This window comes from Ambystoma mexicanum, chromosome 13, assembly GCF_040938575.1.
Source record: "Ambystoma mexicanum isolate Mex_15411 chromosome 13, UKY_AmexF1_1, whole genome shotgun sequence".
NCBI classification, from domain to species: domain Eukaryota; kingdom Metazoa; phylum Chordata; class Amphibia; order Caudata; family Ambystomatidae; genus Ambystoma; species Ambystoma mexicanum.
In genome coordinates, this window is record NC_090938.1 from 364,015,440 (window position 1) to 364,036,061 (window position 20,622).

Consider the following 20,622-nt stretch of genomic DNA (forward strand, 5'->3'; position numbering starts at 1 on the left):
GCTGCAGATCTTGGATTCCCTCATGTGGAAGTGCACTGGCATGGAGTGCATGGAATGAAGTGGCTGGACTTAGTACCTCTCTGTGCTACTTTGGAGACAGAGCATCATCCAGACATAATTAGGACATGTGTCTGGAATTTCATTGCAATTTGCAATGAAAGAAGGACTTGGGAAGGTCATGGACATGTTTCCAAATTCCCAAGTAATTTTTTCTCGTATTGCGCAAAGAGAAATGTGGCTGCGTTCTTCTTTGTTTTGTCCACAAATGGAGAAAGCGAGGCGCAATGTCAATAAGGCTGCTTGTGCCTTTCTAAGAGATGTTGGCATGTCCTCTTTTCACAATGAAAATATTATGTTTCGTAGCACATACATTTTTCGCAGAGTTGGAGTCCATCTTACTTATGCTGGCAATCAGATTTTTCTGAGAAATGTACAAAATGCATTGCAACCTTTTTTGGAATTGCAGCCATCTATTTTGCAGTAGATGTTGACCATTTCAAGTTTTTCAAACACACAAAAACACCACCAAAAGGCTCTTTTCAGAGCCACCACTTCCTCCCAGAGAAAAGTGCAATGTGCTAGGGCAGCACCCCAAAATTTTAGATGTCCGCGGACTGTCTGCGGACTTCTAAAAAAGGCACAGGGCCCTGCACCATTTATTTTCCACTTCTATTTTTAAACTGTGAAAGGCGGCTCTGAAAAGAGGCTTTTTTTTGGGGGGGGGTTGTTGTTTTATTATATTTTTGGTTTTTTACACACAACACACTAGGAGAAGAGGGGAAAGGAGGATAAGGAAGGGACACCAACCACAGGGATACGAAAGGGCAGGTGGAGAGAGGAAGATATAGGGTGGGCCTTAATTAGGTAGGTAGCAGGTCTTCATGTGCTCCTTGACCGCAGTCTCGAAAGCACTTCGAAGACTCTCCCCCTGCAGACTACTGTGTCTCAGTACATGCACAATATTGTGACCCTCGAAAGTAGAGGAACTCAACCTACTACGTTCATCACAAGGTACAACCTTGTGAATGGCCCCACTGTGGAACGACCTCAGGTGTCGCTTCATGGATGTCGTACCAAAGCTGTATGAACCAGGCCTCCCACGACTCAGCACCATTTTGCACTGGTTGCAGGTGACCTTGTTCGCACGTGCTTTTGATACGTTACCATCAATGGTAAACAACCGCCACACCCAAGACTCACAATAAGTGCTGGTAGTAGGGACTTCCACTACCTCATCCTCTTCATCCTCCTCTACATCCTCAGGCCTATTCCCCTCTGCAGGTCCTTGGGGACGTGGTGGTGGTGGAGAGGGTGGTGGTGGTGCTGAGGCAGATGTAGCAGCAGCATCCATCAATGCCATCAGGGTTGATGAGATGATCTCAAATCAAAAGTCAGATCAGCAAAGGCAGCAAAACTCAATTTGCAATAGCCAGAAGCACAATGAGGATCAGCTCTGGGGTGTGGCCTTTTATAGGGGTGCTGGTGCGCGCTTCGTGGACACCCACGCTGTCCGCGGACAGATCGAACACCCCAAAAAGGCTCCAAAAAAGTTCCAAAAAGTATGTAGAAAGCCTGGACAGTGTCCACAAATAGGACACACGCTCAGCGTGGGTGCGGTCACATGATGATGTTGGAACACATCCGCGAAGGGAACGGGTGTCCACAGGGCACCAAATGCACATGAATAGCCGTGCGCATGAGTGCGGGTGTTCTACGGACAGTGTTCATGTCCTGAAAGTAATTAAAAGTGTGACACACGAGAGACGGATAGTTACTGACAGGCGTGAAGTTCGTAGGATTTATGGGTGTGGTGTGCATGTGCCTAGATGTTCTACAGACAGTACGGACAGGTATAGTGTCCTTAGGACACCCCCATTTTGGTTAATTACGGACAGGACGGGTGTCCGCAGGACACTAAATGCTCAGGAACGGGCATGTGCATTTGCGCGGGTGTTCTACGGACAGTGTTTGGGTCCTCAAACTAATTAAAAGTGCGACACATGTGAGATGGACAGTTACGGACAAGCGCGATGTTCGTAGGATTTATGGGTGTGGTGCACATGTGCGTAGATGGTGTACGGACAGTACGGACAGATTTACAGGCCGATTCATGTAATTCCTCTCAAAAGTGTCGCACGCGGCTGGCGCACAGCGTGCCCGTGCGAATGTCTGCGCCAGCCGCGTGCAATAAAATCAATTTCCGCGCACAGCGTATTCATAGATTCCCACCTCCAAAAGTAGACGTGGCGCAGAGTGGCGCAGCGACCCTGCAGCAGCGCCAGTTACGCCCCCATGAACGCCCTCGCGCAAGGAAAAGCCATCAAGATCGCAAAACCATTGCAAAGGGCTGCGCCAACCCTGCACCAGTTTACCGGACTGGCAAACAGCAAACGCAAAGCGGGGAACGCGTATTACGGGTGTCGGGAACACGCGTGCGCGAGAAGTTTCACACGCGATCTGGCCTGGGGGCGCGTGTGCGTGTATTTCAGGGGTGCGCGAGAAGTATTACACGCGAATGGCCTGGGTGCGTGTATTTCAGGGGTGCGCGAGAAGTTCCACACGCGAATGGCCTGGGCGCGTGTATTACAGAGGTGCGCGAGAAGTACCACACGCGATTGGCCTGTGCGCGTGTATTTCAGGGGTGCGCGAGACGTTCCACACGCGATTGGCCTGGGTGCCTGTATTTCAGAGGTGCGCGAGAAGTTCCACACGCGATTGGCCTGGGCGCGTGTATCTCAGGGGTGCGCGAGAAGGTCCACACGCGATTTGCCTGGGCACGTGTATTTCAGAGGTGCGTGAGAAGTTCCACACGCGAATGGCCTGGGCGCGTGTATTTCAGAGGTGCGCGAGAAGTTCCACACGCGAATGGCCTGGGTGCCTGTATTTCAGGGGTGCGCGAGAAGTTCCACATGCGAATGGCCTGTGCGCGTGTATTACAGGGGTGCGCGAGAAGTTCCACACACAAATGGCCTGGGTGCGTGTATTTCAGGGGTGCGCGAGAAGTTCTACACGCGAATGGCCTGGGTGCATGTATTACAGGGGTGCGCGAGAAGTTCCACACGCGATTGGCCTGGGCGCGCGTATTTCAGAGGTGCGCGAGAAGTTCCACACGCGATTGGCCTGGGCGCGTGTATTTCCGAGGTGCGCGAGAAGTTCCACACGCGATTGGCCTGTGGGAGCGTGTGTGTGTATTTCAGAGGTGCGCGAGAAGTTCCACACGCGATCTGGCCTGGGGGAGCATGTGCGTGTATTCCAGAGGTGCGCGAGAAGTTCCACACGCGATTGGCCTGGGCACGTGTATTTCAGAGGTGCGCGAGAAGTTCCACACGCGATTGGCCTGGGCGCGTGTACTTCCGGGGTGCCCGAGAAGTTCCACACGCGATTGGCCTGGGGGAGCGTGTGCGTGTATTTCAGAGGTGCGCGAGAAGTTCCACACGCGATCTGGCCTGGGGGAGCGTGTGCGTGTATTCCAGAGGTGCGCGAGAAGTTCCACACGCGATTGGCCTGGGTGCGTGTATTTCAGAGGTGCGCGAGAAGTTCCACACGCGATTGGCCTGGGTGCGTGTATTCCAGAGGTGCGTGAGAAGTTCCACACGCGATTGGCCTGGGCACGTGTATTCCAGAGGTGCGCGAGAAGTTCCACACGCGATTGGCCTGGGCGCATGTATTCCAGAGGTGCGCAAGAAGTTCCACACGCGATTGGCCTGGGCGCGTGTATTTCAGAGGTGCGCGAGAAGTTCCACACGCGATTTCAGCAGGGTACGTGTATTTCAGGGGTGCCGGGGAGTCCTACATGTGATTTGGCAGTGTGGGTCCTCCCAGGTGTCCCCTGTACGCCCTCCACGGCCCCTGCAGGCAGCCCACACCACAGGGGACTACCCTGCATCCCTGGTCATGTCCCGCAGGCAGCCCACCCAACATGGGCATGCCCCCCAGCAAAGGCACATGTCTCCTTGCACTACTGATCACCAACTCATGTCCCCTTTCACCCCCACCCCCAGCATTGCGGGGCACCTGCCAGCAGGCCCCCACTCATGTCCCCCTGCACCCCCACCCCCCAGCATTGCGGGGCACCTGCCAGCAGGCCCCCACTCATGTCCCACTCATGTCCCCCTGTACCCCCACCCCCAAGTATTGGGGGGCACCTGCCAGCAGGCCCCCACTCATGTCCCACTCATGTCCCCCTGCACCCCCACCCACAGCATTGCGGGGCACCTGCCAGCAGGCCCCCACTCATGTCCCACTCATGTCCCCCTGCACCCCCACCCCCCAGCATTGCGGGGCACCTGCCAGCAGGCCCCCACTCATGTCCCACTCATGTCCCCCTGCACCCCCACCCCCCAGCATTGCGGGGCACCTGCCAGCAGGCCCCCACTCATGTCCCACTCATGTCCCCCTGCACCCCCACCCCCCAGCATTGCGGGGCACCTGCCAGCAAGCCCCCACTCATGTCCCACTCATGTCCCCCTGCACCCCTACCCCCCAGCATTGCGGGGCACCTGCCAGCAGGCCCCCACACATGTCCCCCAGCCAACATGTCATCACAATCTAGATCCCTGGCCCTTATGGTCAGCCTCCAAATGCAAAACACCCACTCGAGTATTGCATCCACCCACTTAGAAATGGCAATGACATGATAGAACCCCAATAGCAAGTTTTGAAATGAACACATGGCCCTCACATACACCCAATGGGTGTCAGTGAATCTCAAAACCCATATCATGATATGCATGATACCAATGAGATGATACTACACATTGAAGTTTGATGAAAAAAATGTATTAAAAACAGCATAAATGGAATTAAAAATAAACAAATGACAATGGGAATCAAAAACCAAAAGCAGCATGTCCGTAAAATAATGAAAAATGACAAATCATAATCCAAAGGAAAGGTGTCCAAAGTCACAGTTCAAGAAAGTAAATCCAAGGTAAAAACAAAACCGAAAACCATTGCTCCATGGGTAAATCCAAAAAAAAATATAAAAATCCAACAGTCAACTATATACAGATAAACAAACCAGGGTCCATGATCCCAACTGAAGAAATGAAACCTACATAAAAATACTACCTAATAAAATAAAACTATATACAAAAAGGTGGCCCATTGTCCAAAAGGTCCAAAATAAATAAAAAAGCAAAGGAAACCTAACACTAACTACATAACTATTTACAAGGGCAGCGGGCTAGTCCGACGGCTCACTGGTTGTTGTCATGGGCCAGGGCATCATTGAACTCCTGTTCAATGGCTTGGATTCGGGCATGTTCCCTGGCCCCGAGGTCCCGCAGGGATAATGCAGTGTCCAGCTCCAACTCCCTGCGAAGACCCTCGAGGCACTCAGCCCGCCTCAGCGCCCTCCGCATGGAGTTCTCCGCCCTGACCATTGTGAGCCGTTCCTCCTCTGCCCGCTGCCGCTCCGCACCTATCTGCTGGCCCAACCGCTCCCACATGGAAGCCACTCCCATTCCAGGGTTCTCCTGCCCTCCGGCCGATGCCTGCACCCCTGATGTTGATGGCCCCGAGCCATGATGCCTCCCACGTCGAGCATGCCGCTGCCTCCGACGCAACTGCCTGTGCCAGCACGACGGCAACCAGGCTGATGGAAACCACCGACGCCGTCGTGCACATGCCCTGCCCGATGATGCCGTCACATCCTCCATCTGCTGGGGTCCAGTTGCTGGTGTGTCCACCCCTGCTGGACCTCTGACTCCCGACTGTGGCAGGGATGGGATCCCCACCGAGGTGGCTGCATTGGTCGGGGCAGGTCCACAGGGGGCCCTGGTGGCATCTGGGCTGGAAGACGGCATGGAGTACGACTGGCGCATAGCCTCCACAGAGGAGGAGAGGGTCGCCAGAGTGCCCGACACATGTACGAGACCCCCGACCATGACCGCTCCCAACTGGGCCACATTGGCACGGTGCTCTTCGTGATGACGTGCGTGCTCCCCCCGGGAAGCACGCACCTCATCACGAAGGACAGCCGTGCGCAACGCGACACCAATCAGGACCTTCTCCATACGGCCAGGGGTCCCCTCGTCCGCAGGTGGAGGGGAGTCAGATGACATGGACATCCCCCCTACCTGCGGACGGGCCTGGGATGGGGCATCCCTGCTGGTGCATGGTGGTGCAGTCACAGTGTCAGGGACAGTGACATGCACAGGCACCTCCACGGCGACCTGTGCTGCCTCCTGCCCCTGCCCCTGGACTGCACCACTTGCACCAGCAGGGATACCCCCACCAGGCCCCATGTGCGGCTCAGTAGCGGCCTCCTCCTCCTCAGTGGAAACCACCAACCTGGATGGCTCCACACCGTCTTCCGCCGTTGCAAGCCCCTGTGTGGGCTCACCCACCCCTTCCGCTGCAGCCGTGGGGGCATCACCGCCGCTTAGCTCCACAGCGCCATCTCCGCCCTCTTCTTCACTTTGCGCTGTGTAGAGGGAGACATAGAACACAAGCATCAGGGTACTTACTGTACAATGGTCCCCTAGACAGGAAGCAATAGCAGATGAGTGGCACTGTCAAAGATCACTTCCATCATGTCCCTCCACAACACATGGGTCAGTGCAGGCAAAACACATGCAGTAACAGGCATGGCGCATGCTATGGACATAAGCAAACATCTCCAAGGGACTCTTGAAGCATACAATGTTGTTTTTGGACTCACATGCATCATGGGTCATGCCTATCACATGCACACACTTCAACGTACTTTCATCCATCTGGACTCGTACACCCCAGACACAGTGGATGCAAGGATAACTAGGCTGCATCAGTGAATCTGAACATTGTCACAGACATGTGTCATGCATCCATGGCATCCACAAGTCACAGACAAGCAGGTCAGAAACACAGACATGGACACCATACATGTACATGGCATCAGCACCCATCCCTCACCCACACCCATGTCCAGGAACAGAGACTGGCATGCTCTCATGTGTCCATTCCGCATAGGGCTCCCCATGTTACATTTAAACACATACACCAACTGTGTGCTTCACACATTACTGGTCTCACTTGCATGACCATGATGTCCCTGCACACACACACACACACACACACGTACATGGCCTATGTCACACATACAGGCAAGTATCAGACAACCAGCACGCTGCAACATGCCCTGTCTGACACAGCAATGCTTGGCCACTTACCGCTCGACTCCAGACGGGTCTGCCTCTCAAGGATCTGGGCATGGAACACTGGGCGTACGCGTTCCAGGACCCTCAGCTGGATGGTACTCATGCTGCCCCGGCCCCCCTCCATGAGGCGCCGGGCCTTTATGAGGGTCCTGGACCTGAAGTCCTCCCAGCGCTTCTTGACTTGCTTGATGTTGCGGGTTGCCACCCCCTCCGCGTTGATGGCAACCACAAAGTCGTCCCAGATCCTGTCCCGTCCTTCCTTGTCGGCGCGTGGTGATCCGAAGAGGGCATCATAATGCCCCAGGACAAGCTCCACCAGGACACCAACTTCCTTCTGACTGAAGCTGGTGGCCCTCTGCCCCTCTGGCTGGGGGTCGCCAGTGGTCTCGGATGGTGTTTTCCCCGACATGGCGACCCCCGAGGCAGGCGTGGGTGGGCAACTGGGTCCTGGGGCTGGGCTGTGGAGCGATGGTATCCCAGTCGGGAGTGTTCTGTTCCAGCAGGGGTGGACACAGCAACTGGACCCCTGCAGATGGCTGATGTGCAGGCACCAAATGGCAGGGCACGGTGGCAGCAGGCAGGCAGGCAGCAGCAGATGGCTCGTGGGAGGCTGCTCGGGGCTCTGGGGGGCAGTAATTCGGCCTTTTGGGCAGGAGCGTGGTCTTCCATGTGCTTACGCGTGGCCAGCTTGATACGAAGTGATTTGGCACGTGAAAATTCTGCACGTCAGCGTGTGAATCGAGGAAAGGCCCTTAGCGCGTAAGCGCGTCAGCACGCATACGCGATTCCATTGGACCAAAGGCCCTTAGCGCGTCTGTGACGTATCGCGCATGGGCGTTGCTTTTCGTGGGGTGCGGTGCGTGTGTTTTGCAGGCGTTGGGGTTCACACACTATTACTTCACAGCGGGTGGGTGTTGGCTACGTGTTCTTCTACACGCAAGGCAGACGGTGAGTGGTACCCTGCTCCCCCAGGCCCGATCGCGTGTAAAACCACCCGCAAGCCCCTGAAATACACATACCCTGCTCCCCCAGGCCCGATCGCGTGTAAAACCACCCGCGAGCCCCTGGAATACACGTACCCCTCTCCCCCAGGCCCGATCGCATGTGAAAACACCCGCGAGCCCCTGAAATACACGCACCCAGGCCAATCGCGTGTGAAACTTCTTGCGCACCCCTGAAATACACGCGCCCAGGCCAATCGCGTGTGAAACTTCTCGCGCACCCCTGAAATAAACGCGCCCAGGCCAATCGCGTGTGTAACTTCTCGCGCACCTCTGAAATACACGCGCCCATGCCAATCGCGTGTGGAACTTCTCGCGCACCTCTGAATGCACGCGCCCAGGCGAATCACGTGTGGAACTTCTCGCGCACCCCTGAAATACACGCACACGCTCCCCCAGGCCCGATCGCATGTGGAACTTCTCACGCACCTCTGAAATACACGCACATGCTCCCCCAGACCCGATCGCATGTGAAACTTCTCGCGCACCTCTGAAATACACGCACACGCTCCCCCAGGCCCGATCGCGTGTGAAACTTCTCACGCACCTCTGAAATACATGCACACGCTCCCCCAGGCCCGATCGCGTGTGAAACTTCTCGCGCACCTCTGAAATACACGCACATGCTCCCCCAGGCCCGATCGCGTGTAGAACTTTGGCGCACATTTTTTTCCTGCGCAGGGACGCTACCGCCTGCTTTCGTGTGGCGGACATGTATGGGCCTGTGCGCGTCTTTGGCCGTGCGCTGTTTTTCCCTATTCGATTCCATGAATACGTGTTGTAGGCGAGCGTGTGGGCGTTCTGCGCACTTGCCTCCTGTACTTCCCCCGTGACGCCCACATTTTCACGAGTTGTTCCCCATTCTGCGTGTAACGCCCCGTGTTACGCCTACTTTTGTTATGTGCGCCGCGCTATGTGCGAATTCGCCGTGGCCTTATCGCACGGCGTTCGATGACCTGTGCGCCAGCGTGCGCCAGCGTGCGTGCGCCAGCATGCGCCGCACACTTTTTCAGCGCACATCCCACATTTTGCACGTGCACGGACTTCCATGAATAGATGTGCGATGTTTTCTGTGCGATAATCGCACTTGCCCTGCGATTTTCGCTATTTCTCTGCAAATTGCATGTTTTCGCACGCGTGCGCCGTTTTTTCGGCGCACATTAATTCCATGAATCAGCCTGTTGGTGTCCTTAGGACACCTCCATTTTAGCTAATTACGGACATCCCGGACACTGCGCATGTTCTAAGAACAGTTCCATCTTGCTTGCGGACAGTACGGACAGGTATTGTGTCCTTAGAACCCCTCCATTTTGGTTAATTACGGACATAATCCCGGACACCATGTGTGTTCTAAGGACAGTTCGATCTTGCTTGCGGATAATACGGATGGGTATAGTGTCCTTAGGACACCCCCATTTTACTAATTACGGACATCCCAGACAGACATGCTGCCTTTTTAAAAAAAATAAGACACAAAAAACTGAATTAAAACAAACATCATATTTTTTTAATTATATAAAGATATAAAATGTATGACAGAGACGGGGAAGCAGACACTGACACAAATACAGAGGAATTAGGGGTTTGAAGAGGATGGATGGGAGGGGATGAAGGGAGGGAAGTCTCATCAAAATGTTTTTCTTGGTGTTGAGGGTTTGGAGATAGTTAACTGGGACATGAAGAGGGGGAACAGGTGCATGTTGGACAATGATATTTTGTTTCTTCTTTTATGTGGTCTTCCACAAAATGTTTCAAAAGATTGAAATTTTCCATAAGCATGTCCTTTTTTTGTTCCATGCGCTGCATAGTATTTTCTAATGTCTCCTTCGGTGTATTATTTTCAATGTTTGTATGGTCTGTTAAAAAAATATATATATGTTAAGTACACATAAACTAATGATTATTAATTTGCTTATATAGAGAAGTGTCTACAATTAGTATAACTGTCTTCAGACATTTCCTCACGTGGAAAATTTTCCTCAAGCCATTCCAAAGTACTGGACATTTCTGTGTAAAAAAAATATTACTTTTAGTTTGCCAAATACAGAAAGTTTAGAAATATATAAGAAAAATGAAGTTTACTTACTAGTTTCTGGTAAATTGTGTTATTACTGTTGTGTAGGTTTGTTGTTTCTCCTAGTTGTGCAGTTTCTGTGAGGTAATTATGTTGGAAGCATATCTTTTCTGTTTTGGTATATTCCATTTCAGTACATATGGTATTTAAATGGATGGTTGATGTGTTACATATATAGGTTGCACTTCTTATTTATTATTACATATAATGGGCCTCATTACGAATCAGGCGTTAAAGGGTTAACGGCGCCGTAAACGGCGCCGACCCTTAACGCCTGATTCCGAGTTCCCTTTGCGCCAGGGTGAGTTTAACGCCTGCTTTTTGCAGGCGTTAAAATCCATGGCGCTAAGGGACCATGGTGCTAATTACGCCACCGTAATTTACGGTGGCGTAATTAGCGCCTTCCCCACTCCCATTATGCACTATGGGGCAAAAATGGGAATGGGGAAGGGTAAAATGGGAAATGGGGATTTACTGCCCCACTCACCTTGGAATGGGGCGGTAAATCCGCCATCCACCATGGTGTAAACGTCGTTTACAGCATGGTGGTAAGGGTACGACCCAGACGGTAACTTACCGCCTGGGTCGTAATGAGGACCAATGTGTTTATGTACTGCTTTTTGAACTTGTTCAGTGTTTATATGGCATGATAGAACAATCTAAGATACCCCCTAAGTTTTTGGGTAGTGTTGATGTTGTCTGCGTCTGTCCGCGGATTTTTGCACAGTCCGCGGACATCAAAATCATTAGCGGGAGGTTCGGCATCTTCTGTGTTACATGTATGTAAAGTAAGCGAATCCTAGTAAATATCTATCAAATCCACACTATGTATATGTATATTCAGTAAATAAAACTTTGATAAAGGGAGGTTATGGTTAAGTTGCGCTACTAAAAACCTATGAAATTCAGTAAAAAAACTTTGTTAAAGGGACATTATGGTTAAGTTGCGCTACTAAAAACCTATGATATTCAGTAAAAAAACTTTGTTAAAGGGACGTTATGGTTCCAAGTAAAATGGAAAAACCCCTGAAATTCCCCAGTTACGGTAAGCTAAGCAACCATAACTCGCGCCACCACCGTGCACTGCTAAGACTAACCCAGGACATCAAAGATGACATCACAAATGAATCCTCACCAAACTTATATGACCCACTCTGAAAGTTTGGTGAGGTTTGGTCCAGGGGGGCAAAGTTATTGGGGGATCTCAAAATGTATTTTTTCCCATAGACATAATGGGAAAAAACTTTGCTCGCGCCTACAGCCCAAACCGCTAGACGGATTTTCACAAAATTTGCAGCAGGAGCGGCGGATTGGTCCCGAAGGTGTGCTTTTGTTAATTTGGTGTAAATCCGTCCAGTAGTTTTTTTTTTAAACAACCAAAACATAATTCAAACAAATTAGTGATATCTATGTCCACTCCGCAGACACACTTCCCTGTTCGCTCCGCGGACAGGACACCGATTGGCTAATAGACTTGCGTCATGTCCGTGACACACAATGTGTTCGCTGATTGGTTGGTGTGAAGCATGAGGTGCGTCAGATTTTTGGAAATGCCCGCCATCTTGGATTCGCAGACATCGGCCGGTGTCCACGGACATCACGGTAAAAACATATTAAAAAACACAACATTGCATTTATCAAACTTATCAAATAATCTCTGGGGAGGTGAAGGGTGACGAGGATGGGATGGAATATGGCTGCAAGAAGCAAAAAAAATGGCCTTTTTTGCCGTGAAAGTCGGCAGTTTGGATGTTCGCGAACAGTCCTGTGAAAGTTCGGGGACACCTCTGCATTACAGGTTTGGTGAAAAGCAGTTCTTGGATGGCTTATAACTTGGGCGCCACTTAATGGAACTGCATGTAATTTTGAAATTATATTCCTGACCTGATCCCGAATGAGTTTGCAAAGTTTGGTGGATTCTGTCAAGAGGGGGCAAAATTATATGGGGGGTTCCTAAATAATGTCAAGGCTTATAAATGAGGTGCCATTTGACGAATATACACTTAATTTGGCAAACTGATAATAGATCTAGATATAAATGTTTTTGCAAAATTTGGTGGGATTTTGTCAAGAGGGGGCAGAATTAGAGGGAGGGTCCCAAAATATTGTAAAGGTTTATAAATGTGGTGCCATTTGACAAATCTACACAAAGGTTTGAAAAAAAGATTATAGATCTAGATATAAATGTTTTTGTAAAGTCTGAATGGATTTTGTCAAGTGGGGGCTAGGTTATATGACGATTGTATGTGCATCATTTGACACTTTTGAAAAAATAAAACATGGCTGGATTTCCAGCAAACTTCTGTAAGGAGCATTGAGAAGGACATGAAAGCATGATTTAGCAAATGTGCCCGTGTTTTATTTTTTTTGACAAGTGTCATAATGTAGGTACAAAAAATAGTGATATACCTTTGGTGACTGTGGTGTAGCCTGTGGCCATGTGCAGTGGTCAGATTGTCCGGGTCATGGAATGAGGTCATGATCTGGACAATCTGGCTACTGGCCATGACCACGAGGGACAAAACATGGGGTTAAAGTGGCCATGTCCACCTGGGGCTGGCTTTGTGGTAAAGTTATTCGAAATTGGGATAGATTTGAAAAGGAAGAAAAATGTGCTCGTGGTAATATGGTCATAGAGTTCTCTTTTTGCCTTCTGCAGGCTGCCATGGAAAGCGAAGAGGGGCCCTGTATGGACCCCACCTTCCCTTTCCATGGTGGCCATCGTGGAAAAGGATTTTCCTTCCTACACCGTGTAGGAAGGAAAATCCTTTTTTTTAGCACCCTGGGTTCCTGCTTTGGGAACCTAGGGTGCTAATGGCTTTCATCCCCCATTACAGAGGCTGGAATGGGGGGATAATGGTCTGGAGACCTCGTTATCCACCCTCGCTTCGCTTGGGCTGATTACTTGGGCTGCCAGGCTGGTATCCACTGTTCCATCCCTGGAACAGAGGATAAACACCACAATATTGCCATTAGCATAACACAAAATGCTAATGGAAATGTTGGAAAATCTTATTGAGTCTATGTACTTTACTGAGAAATATAAAGTAGATGGAGTCTATACATTTTTTTTTGTTCTATTTCTTAACTGTGAAAGGTGGTTACTAAAGGAACATTTCTTTTATTGTTTTTGGATGCATTTTATTTTGGCAGGAGAGCTTAGAACGAAAGGCGGGGAGGGAAATGAGGGAAGAGACACCAAACACTAATATGGAGGGGCAGGTGGACAGGGGAAAATGTTGTGAGTGTGTTATTTCTAAGGTAGGGGGCAGTGTTTCTCATGCTCCTTGATTACAGCAGTGGTGGTGTCTCTTGGGGAGGAGGGATGGCATTAGCTGATTCCATTTCAAGATAAATAGGAGTTGTGCTAAAAGTAGGCACTGTGTACTAGATTGTTAATGGATGAGTAGGAATAGGTGTTGGAGCTGTGCAAGGGAAATTTTGAAGTTGAAAGTTCCTATATCAGTAGAAAATGCCGTTCCGAACTGTCCGCGAAGCATGAATCTTATCGTGACGCGAGGACGGGTTCTCGGACACGACATCATGCTGCGCACCAGCATATGGTCATGTGGCACTGTCCGGAAGGTACGCAATGAAGTCAGATGTTCGTAGACATTATGGTTAAGTTGCACTAATAAAAACCTATGAAATTCAATGTAAAAACGTTGTTAAGGGGACATCATGGTTAAGTTGCACTAATAAAAACCTATGAAATTCACAGAAAAAACTTTGTTAAAGGGACGTTATAGTTAAGTTGGACTCATAAAAACCTATGAAATTCAATGAAAAAACTTTAAGGGCATGCTATGGTTAAGTTTCACTAATAAAAACCTATGAAATTCAATGAAAATACTTTGTTAAGGGGTTGTTATGGTTAAGTTGCACTAATAAAAATCTATGAAATTCAATGAAAAAACTTTGTTATAGCGACGTTATGGTTAGGTTGCGCTACTAAAAACCTATCAAATTCAGTGAAAAAACTTTGTTAAAGGGACATTATGGTTACAAGTAAAACCGAAAACCCCCTGAAATTCGCCAGTTATGGTAAGCTAAGCAACCATAACTCGCGCCACCACCGTGTACTGCTAAGAATAACACCCATGACATCACATATATGATTGATGACATCACATGTCTAGCCCCTTCTTTTTTTTCACTGACATATCTAGGCAAGGTGAGTTTATTCACTGACAGTCAAAAACTTAAAATTCAAAAGGTATTAGATTTGTAGACGTTGCTATTCTCACAGGTTCTTCCAGTACTTTTCTTAGAAGTCAATCGCATCTTATGATGCACATACATAGGGGAAGAAGCAGGCCTGAAACACAGCAATCATTTCTATGCGTAAAGATAATCATGTTGGTTATACACAGTGGCTCATGATACTGCCTCTTGTTTACTTACTTTACTCTCCCTGTATAAGCACCATATTTATATACATTGTTGTCTCTTAATGTTTTGTGTGTAGTAGTACAAGCATGTAGTAAGTGATCCATTATTACCTACTTAGTATATGTTTCACAGTATGCAAAAGTGTGATACAGAAGCATTGACCGTTTTACTATCCAACATGGCAAAATTAGAAATATTACATCTCTATGGTGTATGCTGCAGCCAATGCCTATGTTTCTGTATGAGTAGGTTCCTGTTCTAGAAACAACACTGCAATGGAATGTTCTTTGGAGCAATAGATTGCATAATCATGTATGTAGTTCATCACACATCTCCAGATGACCCCTGACACTTTTTTGCCAACATTACATTCACAACCCCTTGTAGGGACTTCCTATGAAAATTAATTAAACATGTGATGTCATCAGTGATGTCATCAATCATATTTGTGATGTCATCTTTGATGTCATGAGTGTTATTCTTAGCAGTACACAGTGGTGGCGTGAGTTATGGTTGCTTAGCTTAGCATAATTGGTGAATTTCAGGGGGTTTTCAGTTTTACTTGTAACCATAAGGTCCCTTTAACAACATTTTTCACTGAATTTGATAGGTTTTTAGTAGCGCAACCTAACCATAATGTCCCTTTAACATATTTTCAATTATATAAATATAGATAATATAAATTTGATAAATGTTTACTAGGATTCCCTTAGCTGACCTACATATAACATAGAAAATACTGAACACCCTGCCCCCGCTAGTGATTTTGATGTCCATGGACCGTGCGCATGTCCTCGGACGGACGCGGTCACCATCAACACTATGCAAAAACTCAGGGGTATCTTACATTATTGTATCACACAATAAAAACACTGACAAGTTCAAAAAGCACCAAATAAGTACTTTACATTTAATAATAAATAAGAAGTAGAAACTGTATATGTAAGACACCAACCATCCACTGAAATAGCGTTTGCAATATAATGGAATATACCAAAAAGAATTAATATGCCTCCAACAGAATTACCTCACAGAAACTGCACAGCAAAAAGCCAGAGCATACCTACACATCAGTAACACCAAAAGTCTGTAAGAAACTAGTAAGTACACTACATTTATTTCATATATTTATACATTTTCTGTATTAGGTACACTAAAACTAATATTTCTTTTTAAACAGAAATGTCCAGTACTTTGGAATGGCTGGAAGAAAATTTCCCACGAGATGAAATGAGTGAAGACAGTGATAATAATGGTAGACGCAACATTTCTCTATATAAGCCAATTAATAACCTTTACTTTATGTGTGCTTAACAATTGTTTTTATCAGACCATCAGACAATAACTATAATATGCCAAGAGAGACATTAGAAGATCCTCGGAAACAAATGGAACTAAGAATGGATATGTTAATGAAAAATGTCAATCTTCTAAAACAGTTTGTTGAGGACCACATTAAAGATAACATTAAATATAACTGTCCCGCATGTACCTGTTCCCCTTCTCCATGTTCCAGCCAACTATCCCCAAACCCTCCCCAGCAAGAAAAACGTTACGGTGAGACTTCCATCCCTTCATCCCCTCCCATACATCAAGTCCAAATCCCTAATATCCCTGTATTTGTTTCAGTTTCTGCTTCCCCCTCTCTTATTGTATACTGTTATACAATAAAACATTTTTAAGTGTGTTCTTAGAATATGCATGTATATATGCAAATATACTGTTATACAATAAAACATTTTTAAGTGTGTTCTTAGAATATGCATGTCTTATTTTTTTTTTTTTAAAAAGGCATTTAGGGTGTCCACGGACAGCGCGGGTGTCCGTTATGCCTGCAATTAACCAAAATGGGCGTGTCCTAAGGACACTATACCTGTTCGTACTGTTCGTAATTAAAATGGAGGTGTCCTTAGAACACACAAGATGTCTGCCGGTCTGCAATTAACTGAAATGGGGGTGTCCTAAGGACAATATACCTGTTTGTACTGTTCGTAGTTAAATGAGGGTGTCCGCAGGACTCCAAATCTGTCTGCATGTCCGTAGCTATTCAAATTAGGGTGTCCTAAGAACACCCTCCCTGTTCGTAATGTCTGCTACCAGAATTAATATATCCCCAGAACACATATCCCGTCCGCCTGTCCGCAAAGTTTTGATGCACATTTATTTTATTCGGGGACTTCAACAATGTTCGTAGAACACCCGCACACATGCGCACCACACCCTTGGGTCCTACGAACATCGCGCCTGTCCGTAATTGTCCGCCGTACGTGGGTCAGACTTTTAATTAGTTCGGGGACCAGAACACTGTCCGTAGAACACCCACGCGCATGCGCACACCCATCCAAGTGCGTTTGGTGTCCTGCAGACAGATGTCCCATTCGCGAACGTGTCTGCGATGTCATCATGTGACCGCACACACGCTGAGCGTGTGTCCTTATTTGCGGACACTGTCCGGGCCCACGAACATTTAAAAAATGCATTTTCGAGCAATTCAAGGTATTTTACAGTAAAAGTTCACCATTGCACATGTCCCAGACAATGTCCCTGTCGATCTTCATACTTTTTGGAACTTTTTGAGCCCTTTCTTGGTGTTTGATCTGTCTGCGGACAACGTGGGTGTCCGCGGAGCACGCACCTGCACCCCTATAAAAGGACACACCCCAGAGCTCATTCTCATTCTGTCTTTCTACTACTACAGATTGACCTGCTTTTGCGGCTTTTGCTGCTCTTGCTGCTTTTGCTTCAGCTAACCTGATGGCATCCATGGCTGTTCCTGCTGCAGTTGCTTCTGCCTCAGCACCACCCAAACCCCTCCACCACCACCACCTCCCCAAGGGCCTGCAGAGGGGAACAGGCGTGAGGATGCAGAGGAGGATGAAGAGGATGAGGTAGTGGAAGTCCCTACTACTAGCACTCATCATGAGTCTTGGGTGTGGCGGTTATTTACCACTCTTGATGGAAAGCCAAAAGCCTGTGCGAACAAGGTGATCTGCACTCAGTGCCGCATGTAGTAGGTTTAGTTATTCTGCAACATCCTCTGTTTCCGCTCCTGTCACCACAAGAGACACTCCTGTGGGACAGTGCATCCCTCCAACTGACCCACAGGCCATTCATGATGCTGTTGTCCCTTACCTTTCGCGGCTCACAATATTGTGCATGTGCTGCGATGCAGTTGTCTGCAGGTTGGAGAACCTTCAGAGTGCTTTCGAGACTGCAGTCAAGGAGCATGAGAAGGACTGCCCACTACCTTAATAAGAGAAATGTGTAGAACCAAGGGGCACACCTATATATGATACTGGTAAGGGATAATAATGATCAGGTAAGTTAGATTTATGAAGTGTAGGAGATAAATTTGAGGTGCAGGGGGGAAAACTCAACCTTGGCTTCGAGGTTGGATACATAGAGACAAAAAGTGGTTGTTCCCAAAGGGTTTTGGGAACTCCCGTCCCTGCACACTTTCAATAATCTGTAACTACAGAACAATAATTCAATGGAGTTATATACTCATTCTGTGAATTAAATCAGAACACATTTTTAGAATAAGTTGATGTGATAAGAATCATTTCTTCAGACAAAAGATTTTAACAGAAAAGACATTTTTATTGTACAAAATACATAATAGTGCCCAACGCGTTTCGAGTTTTCCACTCTTCTTCAGGGGCAATAGCGCAATTTCTTAAGTTTCTACGAAAACAAAAAGAATAACCATAATTTAGCAAAATAGTCCATATATACTTTTTCATATATATTACTAGATTTTGTCAAATCTTCTATATAGAAAATTTGGTAGATCAAATCTTCAAATAACCCAACAGGTTTTAACAGGATACATGTACTTTTTCAAAAACCTACATAGACCCTACAATTTGATAGCACTCTTGGTTAGGATTACTGATCAGCCCATCTATAGTGGAACTGAGATAAGGCATAATTTTCACTCATTTTTGAAAAGCAGTCTTTAGAATAGGAAAAGGAGATCAGATAAAGAGAGAGTTGATTAAAGTAGTACAGAGCAGTACATCGCAAGGATGTTGGCTAAATTTACCAATTAAAGTTTGCTGAAAAATGAAGAGATAAAGTGTAGAGGCAGACCCTCAATCTCGCATATTAGAACTTCAGTGTAGAGGCAGAACCTCAATCTCGCATATTAAAACTTCAGTAGTCCCAATTCTTCATAATAATGAGAGCCTAACCAGAAATAGGAGAAATCTAAAGTGATTATCAGGGAGTATTAGGATTCAGTATTCTTATACCTAAATAACAGGTTTAAATGGACTTACTTGTAGCAAAAGAAGCTGTAGTGCTTCACTTTGGAACTAGGAGAAGACGATGCTTCCGTGGACAGATTTCTTTCTGAACTGTCAAAAGGTGTAGTACCAAGGTAGTCCCGTTAAGGAGTAATACAGAAAGTTATAGTAAGGTCAGCAAGGTCCCCACAACACTATGGTCACGTGTGGAAATTCTGGAGAGTCCGCATACAAAACTTACTTGAAAATATACTTGTAGCAGGATCAAGTCTTCATCGTGGGTCCATCCACCGGACCGAGGATGCATCTCCACATTGAAGGCTGACTTTAAATACTGTGCCTACTCTCTCATGCAGGCGTGCATGCGTGGTGCGAACAACGACATGCGCATGTGTATTTTCAGGTGCGATACGTCATGATGAGATGAGCCCATGCACGAGCTATGTCACATGAGTGATGTCTCATACGCGCATGCGCATTTTGGGTAAAGATTTGCCCATGTGTGTCCTACGTTGTGTGAGTGACGTCTCGTATGCACATGTGCGTGTTTAGACCAGACTTCAAAGCGACCACAAAGGGCTCGCTGTATATTCATCGAGTCAGGAGTGCTGTAGCGTGTATAAAAGTCAAGGTAGAAAGGGAAAAGTAAAGAACGTGTATGTCGTCCTATTCCTGACTAGAAAAAAATGAGTGTGCAGTTCAAGGTAGAAAGATGTTGAGGCACATTAAATGGTTGAAAGTCAATAAGTAATAGAACAATGTTATTAAGGTCAACTGGAATACCTTAGTGGGCGTGTTTACAAACAACAATTTCTGATGTAAAGAAGAAGCGGGTTACAAAAAAGGGCCCAAGTAGTAATCTTCATTCATCCCTAGCAGGGTGAGCGAGTCTAGACAGTGGATCCAGAAGAGTTCTCTTTGTGACAATATTTTCTGCAGGTCACCTCCTCTAGGGAAAGGATGTACCACTTCAAGTATTACTACTCTCATTTGTGCTACTGTGTGTTTATGGTCTCTATAATGTCTAAAAACTGGGGATTTGATGTTTTTGGTACGGATGTTTGATTTATGCTCCGTCCAAAGTTCTTTCGCTTTTCTAGCTGTTTTTCCAACGTAGTATTTCCCACAGGGGCAACGTAAAGCATAAATGACATGTTTGGAGTCACAAGTGGCATATTATCTTAGGGGTATTTTTTGCCGGTGTTGGCATGCCTTATATGGTCCCCCTTAATCACTTTTGAACAGTGTTGACAGTTCGAACATGGGTAAGTGCCATTCTTTGGTTTGTTGAGGAAAGTTTGATTGGTTGTTTTTCATTTTTCGGCATGAATCAGTTTGTCTCGAAAGTTTCTGCCCCTTTTATAGGCAAGCATAGGTGGTTCTGGAAAAAGGTGATTGAGTTGTGGATCAGACTTGATGATATCCCAGTTTTTGTGGATTATTCTTTTTATCTGAAAGCTCTGGCTGGAGTATTTTAAAGTGTGTATCAGATTAGTTTTTGCTTCTTTCGTTATTGTGTCTAGTAGGTCTGTCTGACTTTGTGCTTCTGTTCTGAGTATGTCCTTGTCAATAAGTTCAACTGGAAAGTGTCTATCCTTGAATCTGGACTTCATAATCAAGTATTCATCTTGAAGTTTGTCTGCCTCCGAGGTAATTCTTTTCAAGCAAAAGAGTTGGCTGTATGGTAAATTTTCTTTTAGATGCTTTGGATGAAAACTGTAAAAATGCAACGTCCTGTTTACATCTGTAGGTTTTCTGTAGATTTT